Below are 23,599 nucleotides of genomic sequence, written 5' to 3'. Positions count from 1 at the left end.
TATAGTTGCGGAACTAACGAATCGAGGCCGGAGCGGCGCGCGCGCGGGGCGTCGGGATAAAACAAGAACGCCGTTCCAGAAATCGCGGCGGAATCGAAAATTTCGATCGCGCCGTAACCCGATCGCCGGCTGCTCTCGCCGTTACGTGCCTCTCTCGGATTCCTATTCTCCGCGTCGCATTTTTCGCGGAACTTCGCGTCTATCAGGAATTCCTTATGTCTTCATTATTTCTTCGGCGCTCGCTTTTAAGCAACTCCGAAACTTTCGATGGCGAAATTGCAGTCGCCGATCCCGAGGCGTTGGAATCTTATACAAATTTTCGCTGCTTCCCCGGTTATAACGTTAATACTGAAATATACGCGTTAATTGAACGTTTCAAGTATTCCCGCAGTTTTTACATTGTTAGCCTCGAGGGAACAACCCCAAAAAGAGAAGCGTCTGCAAAGACGCGCTCGACAATGAAGAACAAACTCCTCTCGGCCAATGAACAAGCTAATATACAGGGTGTAATACAATCCGCGGGCGACGCGGGAACGATCCATTCGTCGCAAAAAGAGGAACAATGTAAACGGTCCGGACGTCCAATTTACTCCGCGGTCCGGGCCGCACGTACGCCGTATTTATTTTCCCCCGCGAGATGACGCCGTTCAGATAACCGGGCGAAAGCTCGCGGAAAGGGGTTGCCCGAGTAATCGAGCTTCCGCCACCGATGGTTATTATTATCCCGGGGATGCGCGGAAACCTCCAGGAGGTGCGTTGCGCCAGTCAAAAGTGTACGAAATCGCGAGGTACTCGGTAAATATTTATACCAGTGGTTCCCAAACGTCTATGGGCTGATAGTCATATTCGGAGATAATGATTGTTTAAGGTTACTTGATCGTAATACAAACTGTGGTTCATTCAACGTGACTGCATTGCTTAGAGCAGCCCAATGTACGCGTGTTTCGGTAAGCTTAACACTAAAACTACCAGATAGGTCAGAATCACCCATTCGAGAGGTTTTCCTTCTGCAATTATTAAAAATCTAACACATATTTCCCTGAAACATAACTACAGAAATTGACTCAGCACCACGAAAACTAAATTGTAAATCAATCGAAGTCTCAACAGACGCACTCTTGAAGTTTCTATAGAGAAATTTCATGTGCTCAATTTATGTCAATTTAGAGAATTTCTAATAACCATCCCAATGTACTATGAACATGGTAGTTCTACTATATTCTAGATTAGCTTCTCACTTCTATACACCACAGAATGAAATTATCTAATTTAATCGAGCGACCAGCCTTCCAAATAAATAAAAGCTTCAGAATAAATTGTTCGAAACCCACGTTGAAATATTCAATCGCACAGATATCAAGATACAAGCTAATCGAGTTCCAATTTACTCGTGGACGATCTCGTATCACGAGGAACAGCGAGAAGATTAATCAGTGTCACTCGGCAAGACCGAACTAGCGAGACGCACATTGGGAACCTCTGATTTATACAGGAACGAATGCAAAAGTGGTCGGGGGAGGGGGATTCCGAACGCGTCCTCCGTAATCTGGCCGCGCGGCAATTTACCCGAGCGGCCGGTCCAATTATGCGGCGGACGAGAAAGAATTTGCGAGCGGCCGCGGGAGAGAGGGACAGTCGCGTTGGCAACTTTGTAGTTCGCGTGTGCTCGCGGAATGGCATCGTTAAAGACAATCTAGCTGTTCTATCTGGCCGGTATCGGAGCGCTGGCCGCGGAGGAAAGGAGGCGTGCGAGAGCTAGAGGGTGAATAGAAAAGGGAGAGGAAGGTAAGGAAATTACGCGTTCACATGCGGGAGAACAAAAAGGTGGAGGCAACCAGACGACGCGACGGAGCGATGGGGGCAGGAGGAGAGGGGGACGTAACGAGCAGCTATGTGTCCGCGTAAATTGTTAACTATGACTGGGGCGCGCGAGCCTGTCCGCGCTCGATACCTTTGGCAATGGAACTTCCTCGCAATTGGATGGCAGATGAGAGACTCTTGCCAACTGATATTTATTACGCGGATTATGTATTTTCGTTGGACGGGAGCAATGAAAATTGGACAGATGTAAGATGGGAGGATCTTCGCTCAACTTTGCTGATCATTAGAGAGTGGAGTATTGATGATCGTTTGGGCATGGAACTTTGTTGCAATTGGTTAGGAGATGAGAGGTGTTTGATACGTGATATTTATTACGCACATTCTGTATCTTCATTAGACGAGAGGAATGAAAATTGGACACATGCAAGATGGGAGGATCTTCGCTCAACTTTGCTGATCATTAGAGAGTGGAGTATTGATGATCGTTTGGGCATGGAACTTTGTTGCAATTGGTTAGGAGATGAGAGGTGTTTGATACGTGATATTTATTACGCGGATTCTGTATCTCCATTGGACGAGAGGAATGGAAATTGGACCGATACAAAGTAGGAGGTTCTTGGCTCAACTTTGCTGGCTATTAGAGAACGCTGTATCGACGAGTGTTTGGGTATAGAACTTTGTTGCAATTGGTTGGGAGATGAGAGACTCTTGGCAATTGATATTTATTAGGCGGACTTGGTATCTTCATTCGACGAGAGGAATGGTAATTGGACAGATGTTCGGTGGGAGGCGTTTGGCGCAACTTTGTTCGCCGTTAGAGAGTGTTGCGTTAGTGGTTATTTATGGTAGGCGTTAGTTTGCTATTCGGATTGGTTGAAGGAAATACGTCCATGTGTATTAATTATGTTGCATGTGTACTGATTGAATGTAATTTCATTTGGAGCGTTTATTAACGAATGGAGACTGCGTGGGTTAATTAATGGAGATTTAATACGTTCGTGCGCATAGATTGCAGCGGTGCAAGGAATTATTGGACGTATAAATAATGGGTCGATGCGAAAAATGGAGTTCCGAAGAATCGGAGGTTTCACGAATTAATTAGAATCGAAATGGCCGGGTTGAATTTCATCTCGCTGGTAGTATAATTTGATTAGGGTAGCGTAATTTCTGTTTAATTTATGTTTGCCAACAGGAGCATTAAATTCGAGAAGGGAAGTGTCTGTGTTGGCGGGCGACGGCCGCCGTAACGGGGGCGAAATCAATATCTCGATGATTGTGAAAGATTTCCTTCTCTATTCCTTCATTATCATCTCTGCCATCAAAGATGCAGCAGCAATCGCAACAGATTCTTCAAAAAAAAACACAGCGAATCACAAATCTCTTCATCTGAATATCCAAAAATCCTATACTCCACTCTCAACAAAATCTCAAACTCCCTTCAAAAGTCCCAAATTTTCCAAGTGAATCCTTCGCATTCTACCCTTAATCATACACAACAAATTAAAATATCTCAGATTACCTACATCTACACATCTACTCAGTTTCAAGCAAAATGTCTCCAAACAAAAAGTTACGTTCAGCACACCCCTCGTCGCCTATAACAGTGAAAAACAGATCAATCGGCAGTAACAAATATCGCCGTAGGGAAGCCGCAGATCTAACGAGGAGCAACGCGTCCGTGTAAATTGTTAGCGTCGTGGAGTGCGGCCGGAGGGAGGGACCGCCGCTCGATACTCCCGCACCCCTTTCCCGGAGTTCACCGCGAGAGAGCCGAGCCTGCGAAACGTCAAAGGGAAACGACCATTGTCGCGGCCAGAAATTTTCCCCGCTGCACGGTATTCCCGAGCCTTGTCTTCGGCTCTCGGCCGTTGTAAACGGAGAATGCACTCGCGTGCACTTCGTCCGGTCCGTGATTTACAGCGGGCAGCAACGTTTCGAGAGCGCCGACATTACGCAGACAATGCAGGTCCACGATGGATTCGACCAATAAATTACGAGCCGGTGGGCTGGTCTCTGGAAAACCTCGCTGCGAGCGGCGCCGCTCGATGAAGGCTGCCCCTGGGCCGGTTCCGAGGAGGGGTGGGCGTGAGAAGATACTTTCCCGATGGCTGGCGAATGGTGGATGTGAAGTAATGTTTGGGTAATCGGGACTTTGTTGCACTTGTGCAACCGATTGGACGTAATCTCGCTGCGAAGCAGATTGTTTGGAGTTTACGCGATTCCTTTTTTTATGGGCACGCTGAGATAGGGTTGGAAATACAGCTGGTTGAGCGGGTAACTTCTGGATTAAATTTTTGGAACAACGAGGAGGGTGTATCGATGATCATATAGATGACGTTGATACGGTTTTTTAATAATAAACGGAGAAGATATTAATAACGATGCAATTCGAGTTAACGAATGTGTTTCGACGAAGGTATCAAGGTTATTATAAATGGATGGAATGTGGTATTTTTCTCTTGCGATTTAAAGTGCAATTGACGCGGGGGATGAAATATATTTTGGACTATGTATATCAGCAATGAAATTGCATTTTAGTAATTCATTTTTTATAGCTTCCGCTGGGAGATTGAAACAGGCGCGGTGAAAGTGGCGGACATCGTGGTAACTAATCAGTTCGATAAATATTTGAGAAGACAGTCAGATTCAAAGTAGATTGCGCTCAGCCCCATGCAGCAGGATATTCGAAGCAGGATGGTATAATTTGTGCTTGATTTATGCCTGCGTAAAAACCAGGAGAATTAGAGGAGGGAAGCTTCCTCCGTTGTTAGCGAGCGACGGCCGCCATAACGGGGGTGAAATCAATATCCCGATGTTCCTCGCTTAAAACACCAAGCGGCGAATACTTCTTTCGCAATATCGCCCCGCGATCGCAATCCGGCGAATTCTGATTCCCGTTCGGCAGAAGTTTTATAAAAGACCGACAAAAGCGGATCGAACTGTATATTAAATTCATTATCAACCCCCGGGAGACTTTATGGAATGTCAATTCTATAAAACTCGAGGAATATATTCTTAAGAACTTCCTGAAGAACAAGTTAAAAGCTCGTAACTATTTCAGACCGAGAGGAACGAAAGGAACCACCTACTAAATCCGTCGTGAACCTCTATTCCGAATTCGAAAAGATTCTGACACCGCGGAACTCGAAGAGCGTACACCGTTAATTACAGTCACGCAATTAAATACACGTAATATCTGTTAACCAAAGGTAAACGACAAAATATAAACGTCGGAAGGAGCACTAAGCACCTACAGGTCGTTCCAAAGCGGAGAATGGAACATTAAACGACCGTTACACGAAGAGCCCTTCGCATACGAAACTTTTAAACGATTACACGGTTCATTGAGCAATAAAGTTATCTAAATAGGCGATCCTCTAATAATTTCGAGTACCGCGCGGTCACCATAAATCTCCCGTATCGCGTGTATCGGAGCACTCAGCCATCTATCGCGCGGCCGCCGTCGCTTTTCGGTAATTTTTCTCCACGCGACGTCGCCGGTCACTCTCGCGAATCACGAAGAAAAATTATATCACTCACCGAAAGGAGAAAAAAGGAAAACGAAACTTTCGGCCGGCTCGTCGCGACGATTAACGAGAGGAGACTGACAGGAGAAACTTTTTTCACCATCAGATATCCTGGCGCCGGAAAAAGGGAAAGGCTTCCGTCATTGGCCAAAAAATATTCCCCGCTGTAAAACTCGCCGAGAGAGCCTCGCACCGCGGCCCACCGGTGGGACGGAGGGGAGGGAAAAAAAGGAAAGTCTCCGGTCGGAGATCAAAGGGCCTTTCTTCAACCCTGTCTTTTTAAAAACGTGAAATTTTTATGGCCGCACTTTCGCACCGCAGTCGACGGAGTCCCGTCACAGTAACTTTCTCGAGACCCGTCCGCCGTGGGGAACGATTCAAATTGTTTCAAAGGGTAGTTCGCACGCTTCCTTCCGCGCCGCTTCAAAATTCCCCACCTCTTTCAGTCGCGCGGCTTTTCCGAATATTTTCACTAGTGAGATAAAATATCCCAGCGAATCAAATCGTGCGGAGAATGTTTTAATGGCTGGAAAAATTGCGGTGTTCAGCGCTCGTGTTGTTTTTGCGTTTCGGGAGGTTTGGTGTTTGAGTAATCGTTGAAGAATTGGATCGAGAACAATGTTAAGTTTCTAATAATATGGATGTTTTGTGTATTAGATGCGAAATTGTAATTAACGATTTCATTCGCTGTTTTCTTGTGAAGTATGATGATCGTTTTACTTGACATGTTCGATGTAGTTTGAAGCGTGATATACTTAGTTGATCTTATAGAATTCGATAAAATCGATTAACGATCGCAATAATAGCTACGAACCAATGATAACGAAACAAGAGCTTGATAATCCGGAGGCTTTTGCAGGCTAGTAAAGCAAATTAATCTATCGATAACACCGAATGATTGAGTTCCGATTTCCAACGACGAATATCTGTAAAGATAAACGTACTGGATTATTGGGTGCAAGTCACGAATGCGGTTTATGAATCAAGCAAAAGAGAAAGCGTTAAAAAAGGTGGTGGGGGGGATCGACAACGCGCGAGAAGATCGCGGCGGGTCTATCTCATTGAATTACAAGTTATAAAATTTTCGTATGCGCGCTGCCCGCCGTGCCGGCGGTTTTACTGCCTCGCGGAAAGCGGCTGCGAACAAAACGGAGTTAAGTAAATAACGAAGGGGCGCATAAATTCCGTTTACGCGGGTAATATGTATCGATGATCGTTCACGAGTATTATGAGCAAATTGAAATCCGTATTTAGGTGACTATTATAGACATTAAGCCGTCGCGTTAACGCGGCTGTTTACGCCGCGAATGGGAAACGCCGTTTAAGCGGCCGCGGGTGTGCGAGCGCGCACGCGCGACTCGCGATTCCGGATCGGACCCGGCGACGATCGAACAGATCGAGCTACGGGCCCCGTTTCCGGTGTCTTTGCGATCGTTTAATAGAGTCTGGGCTGCTTGTGGCCTTCTTCTTCTTGTGTTTTGTGCTTTTGAGTAGCGGATTTGCGATTTTCGGCTGTATAGAATCTTCAGTTTTCGATTTTCGGTCGCAAGGAAGATTAAATTTTTTATTTTGGGTCGTAGAGAATATTAATTTTTCGATTTTAACCAACAGAGGATATTAAGATTTCGATTTTCGGTGTCAAGGAAGATTAAATTTTCTATTTTGGGCCGCATATAATACTAATTTTTCGATTTTAACCAGCACAGGATATTAAAATTTCGATTTTCGGCCGCAAAGAACATTAGGCTTCCAATTTTTCAACGCAGAGAACATTAAATTTCCGGTTTTAAGCAGCAAAAAATATTAAATTTTCAATCTGAGATCACAGGAGATATTAAGTATTCGATATTAGGCTACAGAGAACATCAAATTTTCAACGTTAGATCGCAAGGAGTATTATCTTCCCGACTTTTCTCTTAAAGAATATTAAACCTACGACTCTCTCGCGGCAAGACATTGCTCGCAGTCTAACACTTTCGGTAGCAACAGGAAAAAGTTTCGAAAAAAGCTGATCAAAAAAGAAGCGGCATCAAGGAACAACATTGACCGTTGATTTCGCGACTGCGAATGCGCGACGGTGATTATAACCGATACCATTTCGATGCTCCGTCGACAACGCTTCGGCGGTGGTGGCGATCGTGCTAAACGTCCCGGCGATTTGCATCGCCGCGGTCAGCCACATCGCCGAACCACCATAAAGAAACGCCGTAAAGACTGGAAAGATACGATCTCAATTAGCCCCGTACGAAAACGCGCCGAGGGGGGACCCCGTACGAAACGGCCACGATAAGAACCTGACCGACGCGTTCCACTTACGCGGCGCGCAACTCCTGAATTATGACCCCCCTCGAACTCCTGGGCAATTCCGCGAAAACCTTTCTCTGGTCTTTCTTCCTCGCGAAATTAACGACGTTCCGGCTTTTAGGGGAACGGCCAGCTGATTGATCCTCGACCGGCGAGGAAGTGAGCTTTTAGTGTCCCCGATCTTACGGCCATTTTCGACCTGGTTGCACCTTTATTTTGTAGTCGGATGTTTCTTCGGGATCTCGATATTGTAACGTTGAATTCAACCGAAACGAGGATCGTTCGAAGAGTTTATTTTATAGTTTCGTTATTTTGTAGTCGGATGTTTCTTCGAGATCTCGTTATTGTAACGTTGAATTCAACTGAAACGGATCGTTTGAAGAGTAATATTCAATTCACCTCCACCTTAATCTTAACAGGTATTCAAAATTAGAAATGCATACATCTTAGAAATTCTAGTTTCAATGATTCACTATAAAAGTTACTAGACAATTCAGAATCCAGCATCAGTGTCCACCAGCCTAAATTTGCAACTAAGCCAAATCTAAACCTACAATTCCAGAATATCAACAAATTCGCATTGCGATTCACCGATACCACGACTCGGTATCGCGATACTAGGGCCGGACACTTGCGCAGGCCAATTTACAAGCACGAGGGAACGTCATAATTCACTGGCACCTCTGTTTCCTCGACTCTTCCGGGGTCACAGGGGAAAGAAATCCTGAAACTCCGCTGCGCCCCGGCTGCTTAAGATGCATCGCGTGGAACGAGCCCAAGGAACTCTCTCCGCAGCTCGCGTCACCGTCAGATCGGCGGAATCTTCAAATTCGAGGACGAGTGCGGCCGTAACGCGCAGCGCCGAGGGATCCGGGCTACCGAGTCCACTCGAACCACCGCGATAAAGGATGCTCGAGGATTCGCGGAAACGCGCGTGTGCGTGACCCCGCGGTCCAGAAGAAAGCGGACCGATCCCGCCTCGAGGGCCGGGGTCAGCGGGTCATTGAATCCTCCACGAGGACCGTGAAAGCGATAACGAGGGCCAAGAACGGCGGGGAGATAAGAGGCAGAATCGCAACGATAAATCTGCCGCACAAGCCGCCTACCACAGATCTTCGAATTAACCCTCGAGTCTCAGGCGATTTTCCGATTTTTCTGTCCAGAAGTGTGACGATACGTGCAGACTTCGGATATTATTGATTTGTTCTGAGAATATTTGTAATCTAAGGGAAGAGGAATAGCAAAAACAGTTGTAGATGAAGATACATTACCACAGATCTTCGAATTAACCCTCGAGTCTCGGGATTTTCCGATTTTTCTGCGCAGAAGTGTGACGATACGTACAGATCTCAGATATTATTGATTTGTTCTGAGAATATTTGTAATCTAAGGGAAGAGGAATAGTAAAAGCAGTTGTAAATGAAGAAGGCACGTTGATGAGAACCTTGTTGAATCTTAAAGATCGTTAGCTGAAGCAGCTGAGTTGAACTCTTAAATACTGGGGGACAGAAGACGACCACATGTCTCGTTTGTTGAATAATTAAATTATTTGTTAAGAATATTGCATTCTAAGCACGAAGGTTCGGGACGAATAAGTATTCGAGTTTTTCAATAATTCAACGCGCAGAACGTAGATTATACATAGCAAACGGATTCAATCGCGTCCCAGGATCTCGCCGACCGCTCTTATTACTTTTTCTTGCCGCGTTGGTTTATTAGCCCGATGCACGGCGAACGGTACGTTCGTTCTATGCAAATTTATGCGGACGCTGTTTGCCCGGGCGGAAGGTAGAACAGTGGGTAGAACTGGCTGGAATCGCTGCGCCCGAGCATCCGCTGTTTGACTTTCAGTCATTGAGTCTACTTAGGGAACTGTTCTCTTAGGCGAAGCCCGGGGTTCGCTTCCTCGCGTATGTTCCAGCTAGGAATGGAGAAGGTGCCGTCAAGGGCTTGCCAAGTGCGGCTGGAGTTGGGAAAGGGAGCTGCGAGGGAAACGGGATGTCCTGGATATCTTGGAAACTGCATTGAGATGTTGTGCGCGGTGCTGAAGTATTGATGTCTGAATGAGGTGTCTTGGAGCCTTCAACGTTGCAAATATTCATCAGTCGAGACATTATTTATACATGTAGGTTACCGTGAAACTTGAAAAGCCTAAGTTTCATGTTCCTGAATCGCTAAAAGCTGGGACTATCAAGTGGAATCGATTTCTTCAAATATTTTCGTATCTCTGAGTGCTCTACTGACATTTTCATTGTCATTTAGTTTGCGTATCGATGAATCAATTTCTTTAGCAATTGCTCGAAGAAGCTATCTTCTGAATCATTCCGAAAAGAGAATTTAGAAGTGGATGAATTTGATGTATTCGATAGTTATAGTATCGATGAATCGTAAGTAATCGTTGCTCTCGATGGAAAGTTCGTTCGAATTTTAGACGATACGGTTTCTCGCGTGTCGTTGACGGATTCCCCGCGTTCCTTCGTCCCCGTGTTTCTCAGCGAGCCGGCCGAGAGACGCGTAGCTCGCAGGGCGTGGCTCAATTACCGTAAACGGCGCTGTTTGCGCGGATTATTAAAGAAATCGGCGACCCGCCGCCGCTCCCCGCTTATTACGCAAAGTAACGAACGCCGGGCGCTGGTTTAAGGGATAAAATAAAAGGCACCCGCGCCTCGTGAACCGCTCGTATATCGTCCCGGGAGCCGACGCGGTAGTCGACCGACGCGAAAACGCGAGATAGCGGATCGCCAGACACGGCTGTACAACGCGGTTACCTGTCATACGCGGACACGGCCGCATTCATTGTCGGCCGGTGATTGTTCGATCGCGTAATCGGCCGCCGATAAACGGCGCAGGGAAAGTACAAGCCGCCATCGGCCGAGGGAAATTATTGGTCGCTGGTTCCCCGCGTGTCGTTCCTTGAAACTGATTTCACGGCTATTCTTTCCTTAAGCTCCGTACACGCTGTAAATATCTTAATCTTGATGTCATTCGTTACACGGATAGTACTTGTAACTCTGGCTTTCGGTGACAAAGATTGCTGTTCGCGCTGAGGGAAGTACGTGAACTAGTTCCTTAGGGCTCCTCGATGCTTCTTTACGGTGACAATATTAATGTTGTCTAGAGCGTGCGTCGTTTCCATGAAAGATTGAGAGCTTGAGAGCTTGAGGGTTTGGGAGTTCGAGGATTTGAGAGTTTGAGGATTTGAGAATTTGAGAATTTGAGAGTTTGAGAGTTTGAGAGGTTGAGAGGTTGAGAGTTTGAGAGTTTAAGAGTTCGAGGATTTGAGAATTTGAGAGTTTGAGAGTTTGAGAGTTTGAAAGTTCGAGGATTTGAGAATTTCAGAATTTGAGAGTTTGAGAGTTTGAGAGTTTGAGAATTTGAGAATTTGAGAATTTGAGAATTTGAAAGTTTCAGAGTTTAAGAGTTCGAGGATTTGAGAATTTGAGAATTTGAGAATTTGAGAATTTGAGAATTTGAGAATTTGAGAATTTGGAAGTTTGAAAGTTTGAAAGTTTGAAAGTTTGAAAGTTTGAAAGTTTGAAAGTTTGAAAGTTCCAAATTTCCAAACGCAAAGGATCAAACCTTCAAAACAAATTTTAAATACTCCCCCTCCTTCAGCCCCTCGAGCACCACAGCTCCACCGCAAAACCCCACCCCCAATTCAAATCTCAAGACCAGCCGCTCCCGAAGAGAACCCGCATTGTCGCAAAAGCAGCTCATCGCTGATTCCGCAGCAGCGTACCGCAGGGAGTCGATGCCAGCGGAAAGCTCGCGGAGGATTCATCAGGGGTACGCGTGAACCGCGTCGCCCGTGGAGGGTAAAAACGTGGTCGCTTCCTCTCACAGGAGGCCAGCTCGGAGAAGAGAGCCGGGGCTCTCTCATCCATTTATACGTTTCGGTTAAAGTTCCCGAGGGAGCTCGCACCTTTCACCATTCCGGGTTCTTCCTCCGCCCCTCGGCCCCCGGCATATCGCGCACGGCGTCGTGATCGTGGACCATGGTCGTCGCAGCTCTTCCTCGCCGTCGTATCCGGCCGACGAAACCAATAACTAAGGGAAGGAAAAACGGGATAGAAGGCTGGCACGCCGGCAGCATATATATTTTCGCGCGCGACGTGGATATATGGCCGTGCGCTGGGCCAGGCGTAGAGACGCGGCCGCGGGGAGACGTGCGCGAGAGAAGGTTGCCCGGCCGAGAGGAAGAAAGAGGGCAAGAGAAGAGGACGGCTCTCTCGTTCGGCTGGTAACCCTAACCCCACGAATTAATATTCCATCCGCGTGGCTTACACCAGTCTCGCAGATTGCCAATGCCGTTTCGCTGCGCGGGAACCGCCTAGCCTGGACCCTCCGGAAACACCGGGCGCAAGGACAAAGGAGAGGGACAAGCAGGATCCGTTTCATTCGTCATCGGGAACAATGCCGTGGTCCGGCGCGGCCACGGCCGCCTCGCCGGTAGCCGCGCACCGTGGAGAACAAGATTCCGCAGAGGCCGCGCGCAATTCCGCGTCTGATCCGATGAGTTAGGGACGCGGCCCGTTGACCCCGCGCGCGGACATTCTTTCGGGGATTACGGACGGCGGATGGGGCTATCCGTGCGAGGGGGCTGGTTGTTACAATTCGGGGATGATGTTATTGCTAGGGTATTTTCGCTTGTCTATCGCTGTTTCCACGGAATTCTTTCCTGGGGTGGACGGAATTCGCGCTAGTTTCGAGATGGAGATTTGGAAAATATAGAGATGTGTAATATTGGGGTGAAACGACTTGGAGGTGCTTGTGAGCTTTCGTTTGGTAAGGGATGTATTTTAAATGCATTAGATTCGAGGAATACAAGCGGTATTGGCAACTATCAATCTCCTTATCATCAGGTCTCTGAAAACACTCAGTTCTAATCCAATTACACGAGCTAAGCTTGAGACTCAAACGACTTCCATCTGATGGAAGTGCTACGGAGCAACTTAGTACATCGTTTAAAACGCGTTTGACATCTCAAACGACGCCGACAACGTCCTCTTCCGTATAAACTCAACAATCATTCCTCCTCTAGAGGCGTATACGTAAAAACTCGCTACTAAATCGTTGATAATCGAGTCAATAACGATACCGGTCCGCGCGGAGCCAGCCGCGAGTGGCAATTAGCGTCGCGACTCCCCAGGAATTAACACGAGCCGCTCGTCGATGTTTCCGGATGCAAGGTTTCCCATCCTCCCGCCAGATACCACCGACACCGTTACTCGACGACAGGATTTTTCCGGGCGAAGACGAGCAACTAAATTTCCCGAGGATCGTCCGTAAATTCCCCGGTTTATTATTTCACCGGACCGTCCGCGGCGACATCCTTAACCGGGCTTCCCATTAAATCGCTCCTTTCCCTCGTCGCATCCCCGATTCGGCCGGTCGCGCGGCGCGCACCTCCGTAAATCCTGCGCGCTACAAGATCCCCGATACACCCTCGCGATAAGGGACGCGCGTCTGCGGCGCGTTCCGCCGGGAGCGGGGCCTGGGCCGGCTAGGATCGCCGTTGACGGGATCGGATAGATAATTGGAAATGGGAAATTATATCCGCCGATAGCCCGGCGGAGAGCTACGGCAAGGATAACGAGCGCGTTTCGCGCATTCCGCGGAACTTGTTCGCGGAAAATTATAATTCGATACAATTAGAAATGATTTTCATTTTCCCCGTGATTCACGGAACTCGTTAAACCCCCCCACCCGAGAAGCGAGTGCGCGCGGCCGCGTTCCGTTACCCGGTTTCGTCCGAGCGGGTAATTATCGGATGCTTTTTTTCCCCGTTCGTTCTTTCCTTCCTCCCGCTACCCCCGCTGCCGCCCTCCCGGCGCAGGCCGAATCGGACGGTATTTTATTCGCGGCTCGCCGCACGAGGGGGGAGAAAAAAAGAAATCGAATTATCGAATTATCGAGCCGGTAGCCATGGGAACGCCGTGCCTCGATGCGCCGTTGAATTTTCCGGCCGCGGGTTAATTTCTAGGTTTATGCGAACGAATTTGTTCGTTAGCCGCTGGAATCCGCGCGTTCAACCGCGGATGATCTTGATCGCTGTTTAGAAGGTATGCCGCGCCGCGGTTCCGCGGAATGACGATCCTTTATCGGGTTTAACGATCGGCGCGTTAATATTTTATATTTTCGTTGATCGCGAAAGGGGATGCGTTACAATATTGCAATCCGTTTGCCGCTTTTACGGCGGGCATGAATTCCCGGCCGAACGTATCGCCGGCCCGCCGTAAATTGATACGGATGCCGCGAATCGACAGGGATTCTGCGAGTTTAATTAACGCGTACGGTACAATGAAGTTACGGCTCGCGTCTTCAACTATGTTCTCGTTGTTGCGCTACTTTATTATTTTATGCCTCGCGTATCGGCGGCGGCGGAGGGCCGTTCGAGCGGCGTTGTTCAACTTTTCAGCGCGGCGAACAGCGGACGTTCGTATTTCGAATGGATTTCCCCGTCGACGGATGCAATTAACTGTATTGCGTGTGTTTATTGTGCGATCGTTGAACGTAGCGATTTTCATGACAATTTATCGTACTTGAGGTAAAGGGCTGCGGATTTTTGAAGGAGCGCGGGTTTTCATTGATTTTGGAATGTTAATAATGCGCGAGTCGCGATTAGACCGCTGAAATATGGGAGAAGAAGCTTCGCGTAATTTTAGAATATTTACTTGTTTTCACTTCACGTAAATTCTTAGGATACCTTTATACTTCGGCGTTTACAAGTGAAGTGATTTTTGCGAGTCCTGTTTTGTCCAGGGATATCGGGAACATACTTCGTATATCGGTTACATTTTGTCGTTGAGAATTAGCGCATAATTCGCCGAAGCAACAGCGTCGGAGCTTTTGCATAATTATCGGAGGGAAAATGTTTATCGAGAATTGTTCGAACGCTAGGCAATTATGCAGCCGTGCACGGCGGACGACAGCGATAAATTTGCTGAACAACCGGGCGAAGTTGCACGGTAATTTTACGGCTGTTTTCGCGTGCGGTTCGCGTCCCGTAGTTTCTTTTTTGAGCGTCGAACGAGCTGGAGAAGAATCTTCGAGGGCATCTCGGGACGCCGGTCGATTTCGAGACGCACGCCCCGAGCGGAAAAAGGAAAACCTCGACACTCGCGTGATGGGTGCTTGAAAGTATCCTTTCTTCGGCGGTTCGGATCGTTTCCGGAGGAAGAGGAGGAAAACGGAATTTCACCGCCCGTCTGCCACGTATACCAATCCATTGCTCCGTTCTCAACTCCTCTCTTCGTTGTATTAGTATTTTAAAGCACGCCTTAACATAATCGGAAACTAAAAGTGTCAGCTGGAAAGAATCGTCTTTCGGCTAATTGTCCGTAGCAAGCTTTCGTTCCTTTGAAACTTCGTTTTCTCCGTAAAATATCAAAAAACAATTTTCTGTAACAAACAAATATAAAATGAAAACATCTCTGAACTCTAGAGATCGAAATATTCAATTCAAAACTGTTCAACTGAGTCGTCTTTTCAATCGAAACATCAAAGTTAGGCATATCGGAAAGTTCTCTTCTCGAGAAATTAAGAAAATTATAATTATTCCAATTATCTACGAAAGATATAAAACCTAGAAACAGAAGAGTATAGTGAAATTTGTTTCGTTAATATTTAGTAATAACAATTGACGATCTACTAGTCACTCCAAATCATCGACGATCATCAACGACGATACTGAAACACGAATTCGTCGGAGAGGATGCTTCCATCAGCAGCAAGGACGGATCGCCGAGGCGTACGAAATCCCCGAAGGATTGCGGCGAGCGCGCGGGTCAAGCGTCGAACAATACAAGTTAGGATCGGCGAATGGACACCGGGATTGCAAGGCAAATGGGTGACTGGCGCATCGGAGGAGGACCTAGGGAACCATGGCGCATAAACCGATACGGTTATTTCGGAATATCTGCAGCCATACGCGACCACTCGATGCTTCCATTTCAATGTTCCGCCCCTCCAAGCGTAAAAGTGGCGAAAATGCGTCTGGATAGGGGGTCGGAGTTCTGCGAGGGGTGCGACCAGAGCCCCACCGTATAATACCCCAGTGGCTGGGAACGAGCTATCGAGACGTAAACTTCTATACTACCGGAATTAGCTCCAGCAGAGTCGGGAGAGATCGCGGACGGTTTCGAAATTTCGTTCCGGGTCCATGGGAATCCTCCCCAACCGCGTACTCTGACTTTTTAACACGATAGCGAGATCGCCTCTGTATCGCTCTTCGATTTTCTTTTCGAGGGCATTCGGAGATTCGACTGTATCTCATTAGTTGAGAGTTTAATCGAACGGAGTTCGACTGTTCAATCGGTTCTGGGGTTTTTACGGATAATATATAACGTGTTTAATATAAAAAAATTACTGTAGAATTCAGTGAGATTGCTGTTAGGAGAATTTGATAATGATGAATGAAATTGTAGAATTTTGAAATACTAATGAGGAATTTCTACGAATCTCAGCATTTGATAAGTTAATTTGGTGTGATTAGAGTTAGTTGAAGCTTATGAATATTCAAGTCGCAACGGACCGACAGTAGTAGCATAGATTCATGAAAATGGTGATCGGGATGAAGGGCGCACACGGGGGTTGAAGCACAACACGTCCATAATTTACTATACGCTTTTATTTCGTTTGTATATCATAGATATAGCTTATGTGTATAATTCTACATCAAGTTTCGAAAATGGATACATTTACATTCATTGTCAATGGATTACCTTTCCGCCAGTGTAAACGTCGGTAAAACGTCGTTTCTATTTCGTCGTCGTCTCCGTCGGTTTCGCCACCCTCGTGTCGTTTATTTCGCATTTTCCGGCATTCATCCGTACGTGGTGTATAATACTAAATCTTGAAATAGTCAGTAGACATGAGAGAGACTCCATTATTCCGTTACTTTTTATTACTTAACGTGGTAGGTAGGTATTGAAGGACAGCTACGCTCTCTTATCAGTTATAGTTATTACATTAATTAGGTATCATCCAGCGGCACGCGATGAGCCGCGGCGGCGATTCGCGGCCGGCGCATCCGGGACGAGCCGACGCAACCGGTCGTCCCGCGATCGATCGATCGACCGACCGATCGACCGTAACCGATACCCACCGATCGGGCCGCGGCTCCCCGCTCACTGAGCAAACGTTAACGTTTACGTAGTGTTAATTATTTACATCGAAGAAAAAACTCTTGAAGTAATACACGGCTTTCCATTCATTTAAACGTAGGTACAGCAAAAGACGATAATTAAGACCTAGGAATCCACGGGCATCGATATTCTTCATCATCATCATCATCATTACCATCATCACCATCATTACCATTATCAGCATCCTCATTTCTTTCTCTCTCTCTCTCACTCTCTCTTTCTCTCTCTCGCTCTCTCACTCTCTCTTTCTCTCTCTCGCTCTCTCACTCTCTCTTTCTCTCTCTCGCTCTCCCACTCTCTCTTTCTCTCTCGCTCTCTCACTCTCTCTGTCTCTCTCGCTCTCTTACTCTCTCTTTCTCTGTATGTCTCTCTCTCACTCTCTCTCGCTCTCCCTTTCTCTCTCTCTGCCCCTTTCGCTCACCCTTTCTCTCTTTCTCTCTCGCTCTCCCTTTCTCTCTTTCTCTCTCGCTCTCCCTTTCTCCCTGTCTCTCTTTCTCTCTCTCTCTCTCTCGCCTTTCTTCACGGTATCTCATTCATCCACTTACTGTTATTTAATATCCCTATGCAAAATGTACTTATGTAATGTTACCTTTTTTTTCCATTTTATTTACGTATTTCCGCAAACGACGACGCGCGCGTTCGCGCTCGACCGACGAAAATGGTTTCGCGATGCTCGACTGGAACAAAAGGGACAGAAAGGAGGAGCTAATTAAAAAAAAAAGAAAAAAGAAAAAAAATGAAGGAAAACTAAGAACGAAAAAAGAAAAGAACAGAGAAACAAACGGACGACCGTCGCGAGAAGAGATACTCGTGCCGTGTCCGACTGCCTGTCCGTGTATATCTTGCGCGTCTCTTAAGCGTGTTCATGTGGTGTCGTGCTGTGCGCGTGTCGCGAACGCAAACGAAATCCCGAGACGAGAAAACGAGGAACAATGGCTTCTGTATTTCGCTTTTGTCGTGTCGCGCGAGGCGCTTCGCGTGTGGGGGAGGGAAGAAAACAATAAACGATCACAGTACGTCGCGTCGAACCGTCCGAGCCGCTCGCGGAAAGAGAAACGGACACCTCTCTCACTCTCTCTCTCTCTCTCTCTCTCTCTCTCTCTCTCTCTCTCTCTCTCTCTCTCTCTCTCTCTCTCTCTCTCTCTCTCTCTCTCTGTCTCTCGATATAATCTCGACGCGACGGAAAATTATACAATGTGCACAAACCCGGCTCTCTAAACGTGGTTCTTCCTCACTCACTTCGTCTTCTCTCCATCTTCCTCCGCTTCGACCTTTCACTCGCTTCTTCTCATTCTCTCGTTAACCATTACTCTCGACTTACAATCTAAATAATAAAAAAAACCGCGACTCGCTCGATCGCCGAAACGACAAACAATGCTTCACCTTTCTCGTTTTATTTAAGTAACCGCGAAACAATAATAATAATAATAATAATAATAATAATAATATTAATAATGATAATAATAATAATATTAATAATAATAATAGGGGATGCGTGCGGTAAGGGAGGACAACAAAACAGTCTCGAGGATCGCGCGATCGTTTCACTGGGTTCGGTTCGCGCCGCGTCTCGACACGCGCGCCGAGTAAAACGACTAGGGGTGAGCGAGACCACCACCCCCCTCGTCGTTCGAACGCGGGATCCTCGAGGCGCCATCGACCCGCCGAAGAAACTAACGCGGGGTGGTTGCGTGGGAAAAGGGAAAAAATGGGAAAAAGAGTCGCGAGGGTTGCGATTGTTCGACGCGCGCGCGCAGTAATGGGACAGCTGCCAATGAAAGAAACGACACTTAAGAGCGTAGACCGCCGGCTACGACTCGAGATCGGCGGCGAGCGAGTCGGAAATTAACGCTGGAACTGCCGAACAGATCGAATTGACCTAATTCTGAATTCTTCGTTCAGAACGATTGAACAGTATGACAAGCTTATTTGCAAACTAAATCGTAAGTCAATCGAAATCTCAATGGATGCAGTCTTAGAGTTTCTATAGGAAAGTTTGAAGAAGCCGATTTGATCGTTCGGCGGTTCTAGCGTTGAATTGTCTAAATAATCTAAGTAACTGTTTAATTCGAATCGAATGAAGGATTTTTTAAAATCATTTCCCAATCGTTCGAGATTCGTCGAAATAAAGTCTTTCGAGGGCTCCTTTCGATCGCTCGCCGCTGATCCCGATTCCTAAGTGTACCGTACACACGCGAAACGATTTCTAAGGATTCCCTAACACGCGAACGTAGAAAAGAGAAGTGAAAAGAATAGGAAATAATATATTACAACCAGACGCACCGATTTTCCTCGGCGTTTAACCGCTCCTTTTCTCTCTCGCGCCCTTCGAGATCACGAGAGCCGATCGGATCGCGTCCTCCCGCGCGTACCACGGTGTCTCGGGTTTTATGGCACGATGGACACGGAGGGTCTGCTGTGGTCGATCGTTGACGAGTAGAAAAATGGTGGAACCGTGGTACGGGGGTGAATCACCGTCTCTCGGGCTCGTAACGTTTAAATATCTGTACACTTGTACTGCCGGATCGAAGAGGGAACTCGATTTTTCGGTACATATATATATATATATACACGCTTTCGATCGAATTTTCATTTAGCGATTACGCTGAATTCGAGGAAACGGAGAATCAGGTGTGGAGATAGTAATAAAATGAAATGGAATATGTAATCCGTAGAATATTTATAGAATACTTGAGCGAGATTCGTTTAAAATACTAGAAAGCTGATATAAAATTGAGATTTTCGTATAGAAAATGGAAATCGACGGTTTCTTCGATCCAACGGTACATTCGAGGCCGCACAAACGATAGTCGCGCAAGCTGCACCGCAAATGAGAAGACAAACGCTCATCAGCACCTCTCTCTCTCTCTCTCTCACTCACTCTCTCTCTTCCTCTCTCTTTCTCTCTCTCTTTCTCTCCCATCTCTTTCTCTCTACTCGCATGTAACAAAAAACAAATATACGAAAAAATATGAAAAATAAACAGTTCATAAATAAACAATCAGATTTACACGTAAAAAAAAGAAAATATAACAAATTCCTTCGTTTTTGTCGCATCCTCCGTGAGACGGATTCGGTTAGTCTATCTATTTAAATAACGCCCTCCGTCGTTTATCTTTTTCCATCTTTTTGTTTCCTCCTCGACACCCTTCCTCTTCTTCGCGATCGAATCGGTTACGCAGCTATCCAAGAATAGAATTAACTTTAATCTTCAATTTGCCACCTTCGCTTACGCGTTTATGTATATTTATGTAGTACGGCGCGATTCTTGTTTCATTCGCTCGCTCGCTCTAGCAATCTTATTTTTCTCTCATTCTCTCCTTCTGTCTCGCACACTGCTCCAATATAGTCCTCTCTCTCTCTCTCTCTCCCTCTTTCTCTCGCAAACATTCACTCACATTTTCACCCTTCTATCTCTCTCTCTCTCTCTCGCGATCAGTCTGGCACTCGAAAAAAGAAACGAAAGAACGTCGTGACATCGTTTCGACCAACGCTTGAGCCACACTCTACAGTGCATTCCCGTTTTACAAATAAATTTCCTTAATTCGGATAAGAGAAGTCTCGGCGTGTAGGCGAGCGCGCGTGTCTCTCACTCTCTCTCTATCACTCTCTCTCTCTCTCTCACTCATACACACTCTCTCCCTGTCTTTCTCTCTGTTTCGTCGCGTTGATGCCATCGAGAGCGCCGCGACGCCGCGCGCGCCGTTCCCATTATTCGTTTCTATTCCGCCGAGCGGTTTTCGCTCGAGAAGAGCTGAACACGCCCGGCGCGGCTTTATTTACGCGAGTTTGGCAAGTCGGGCAAAGTTGTACTACTTAGAACGCAATATCCTCGACGCTTATTAGTTTTTGTGTGCTCGTCGTCTTCGCTCACGTGTATCGATTCTTTTTGTTTTTCTTTCCTTTTTGCCTTCACGAATTCATTTATCTGTTTGTGTGTGTGCGCGTGTGAGTGTGAGTGTGTGTATATATAAATATAAATGTACATACACGTGTATATATATGTATATTTATATATATATATAAATATAACCTATATGTATATATGTATACGTGTAGACCTAGTCGGTATTATTAAATTCAAATATAATACATCTATAGTAATGGTAAGAATAGAGCGAGTAAATCGTTTTTCGTTTTTTTCTTTTTTTGGATGGACAGGAGGGGGGATACGAGGGGGGTGGGGGTTGTTGGCTCTCGATGAAGGGATCCTACTGGTGGGATGAACGGGTGGAGGGGTTCTAGGGTGGGAGGGTGTGTGAGTTCGGAGTACGAGGAAGCGTTTATGAACGATACATGATATGAATTACGCCGCAATTATTTGGAATAATATTTCTATAACAATGTAGATGCCGTAGGTAGCTTAAAAGGTAAGCCGAGAGAAAGCTTCGTATGTGGACGGCGCCCGCACAGTTTCCCTTTACACTAAAAAAAGGAAAGAAAGAAGAAAAAGAAAAAAAACCCAAGTTTCTTCGTCTCACGCGCGATCGTCGATCTCCGACTCGGCCGAACGATTTGGGGACGCGGGTGTTCTATCGACGAAACTAATCGATCTACCGATCGTTTCATGTAACAACTGTGCAACGTGTAGATGCACGTGTGCACTCGAAAACCTTTCGAATTCAAATACGGGGAAGGGGATGGGGGCGGAGAACTTGACGGACGTCGAGCAACGGAAACAACGCGGTGAAACGTTCAACTGACCGCTCTAGACTAAACGTTCGACGCCTCTTCAACGAAACATCGAGGAAAGTTACAAACTAGCAACGAGAGCGAGAAGGTACTAGCTACATACACGGTAACCGAGTTTTCAAATAGAAACAAACACGGGAAACAAAAGGGGGGCGGAACGAGTTCTCCGCGGTCCCGGAATCGTTCGTCGGCACCCGACATTTTCGCCGAAGAAAAGCACCGCACCGTCATCATCTCGCGTCTGCCTCTTCCCCTTTTCTTCTTTTCCTTTTCCTTTACCTCTAATCCTCGTCTACGCCTCTTTCTCCTCGTTTCAACTCGAAACCGCAGTCACTAACGATTAAGAACCTTAATGCATACGTACGTATATAACACGGCCGCTACGAGTCTCACCGCCCCTCTGCGAGTAAACTGTACAAACCACCTCTCCGGGGCTTAAATCCTTAATCATCGATAATTAAACAGTAGGTTTTCTTTTGCTTTTCTGTTTACGTATATCCCTAATTTGTCGGACGTATCGGCGCCGCCACTTCCGCCGGCCCGTTTCCTGGCTGCTCCGCGTTCTCACCGCGAGAGAAGAAGGTTCTCTCCAACGCGAAGTCCAACGCGAGTTCCGTCGCGATCCGCGAACACAGCTTCGAGATTTAAGAACAGAACCAATCGTCGACGACGACGTTCGATGGTTTGCAGAACGAAATAACGCGTGAAATTTGTATCATTTGTTTCTCTTACCAATCGTTTCGCACGCAATCTTTCGGGATCCCGAACCCTTGACGCGCGCGCGCGCTTTCTATCTCTCTTGTTCGTTCCCGCGAGTTTTTCTCAATTCTTTTTTCGTTGCCTTCCCTTTTTTTACGTATACATTGAGCCGAAGGAAATTTCAGATCGCGCTCGCCCTTCGCTCGATCGGAACAAACGGAAATTATCGTCGAACTGGGACCACGGAACGCGTCGCGTTTGTCAACCCCTAGAAATTCGATAACTGAGATTACTTGGAGCGGAACCGATATACGACCTTCTTCGCGATTTTCTTTTCCTTTCCGTTTTCTTTCTTTCTCCTTTTTTTCTGCATCTCTACGTCCCTCTTTTTCTTATTGATCCGTTTCCCCTCTTTCTTCCTTCTCTCTCTCCCTCTCTAGTTTCGCGTCCGGATTTACCTCCGGCTTCGTTCCACCGAAGAAGATATAGTTGAGCGCCACCGGAAGTCGCAACGATACTGGGCCCCGCGGACTGGACGAGGAAAGAAAACCGCGCACGCGAGCGTGACATGTTCACGCGAGGCGAAACGAACATTACACGATGCTTTCGAAGAAATGAGAAAGGCGTCGGAGCGCGTCTCGCGCGCACGCGACCCGCGCGGTACGCGGTTTCGTTTTGATCCCCTCGGACGCATCCGGATAATTACAGTTGTACCGTGGTTTCTTCGGTTCGGACGCATTTAGACTCCACGGACTCGTCATTAACGCTGCGAATCATTTCCATGGGCATTACCCGGCTCGAGGAGACCTATTTTAATATCCGGAGATACGATTTGCGGGCGGAAGGTCGCACGAAATATTGCTCAGTGATTTTAATGAAATACCTTCGAGACGATTCGCGACAATTCGAAACAGCAATTCGCGTTTGCATCCTGTCGGTCGATACTCGATCGATACCGATTCATCATTTTCCCATTCGGTTTCCATCTAATCTTTCAATTATCAGAGAAGCTATTTACAACGAGGTGCACGGAAAATTTAGGTAAGCGGGGATTCCCATAAAATTACAAGATAAAAACAGCGCATAGATCGTCGTTCACACGAATTCAGAAGATACAGAGCGCCCGCGCGCGCGGAGCGCGTAACAATGAACAATACTAAATGCCTCGTAAAACGTTCCATTAATATCAGTGCGCAAGATTTGCGCGAAACGGAAGCACGGGGCCCCGGCGAAGGTCCTTAAAAAACTCTGAAAACAAAACTGAAACATCAACACCAACGAAACGAACTTGCAGCTCATTAACATAGAATTCTGCATAAAAAAAAATCAAAGAAAAGGGTAAAATAGAAAAATTAACAATTCACCGATACGAGGGTTCGTTAAGCGAACAGCGTCAGTACAATTGTGACC

Source organism: Nomia melanderi, chromosome 5 (genome assembly GCF_051020985.1).
Source record: "Nomia melanderi isolate GNS246 chromosome 5, iyNomMela1, whole genome shotgun sequence".
In the NCBI taxonomy this organism is placed as follows: Eukaryota; Metazoa; Arthropoda; class Insecta; order Hymenoptera; family Halictidae; genus Nomia; species Nomia melanderi.
This window is presented reverse-complemented; position numbering follows the sequence as displayed.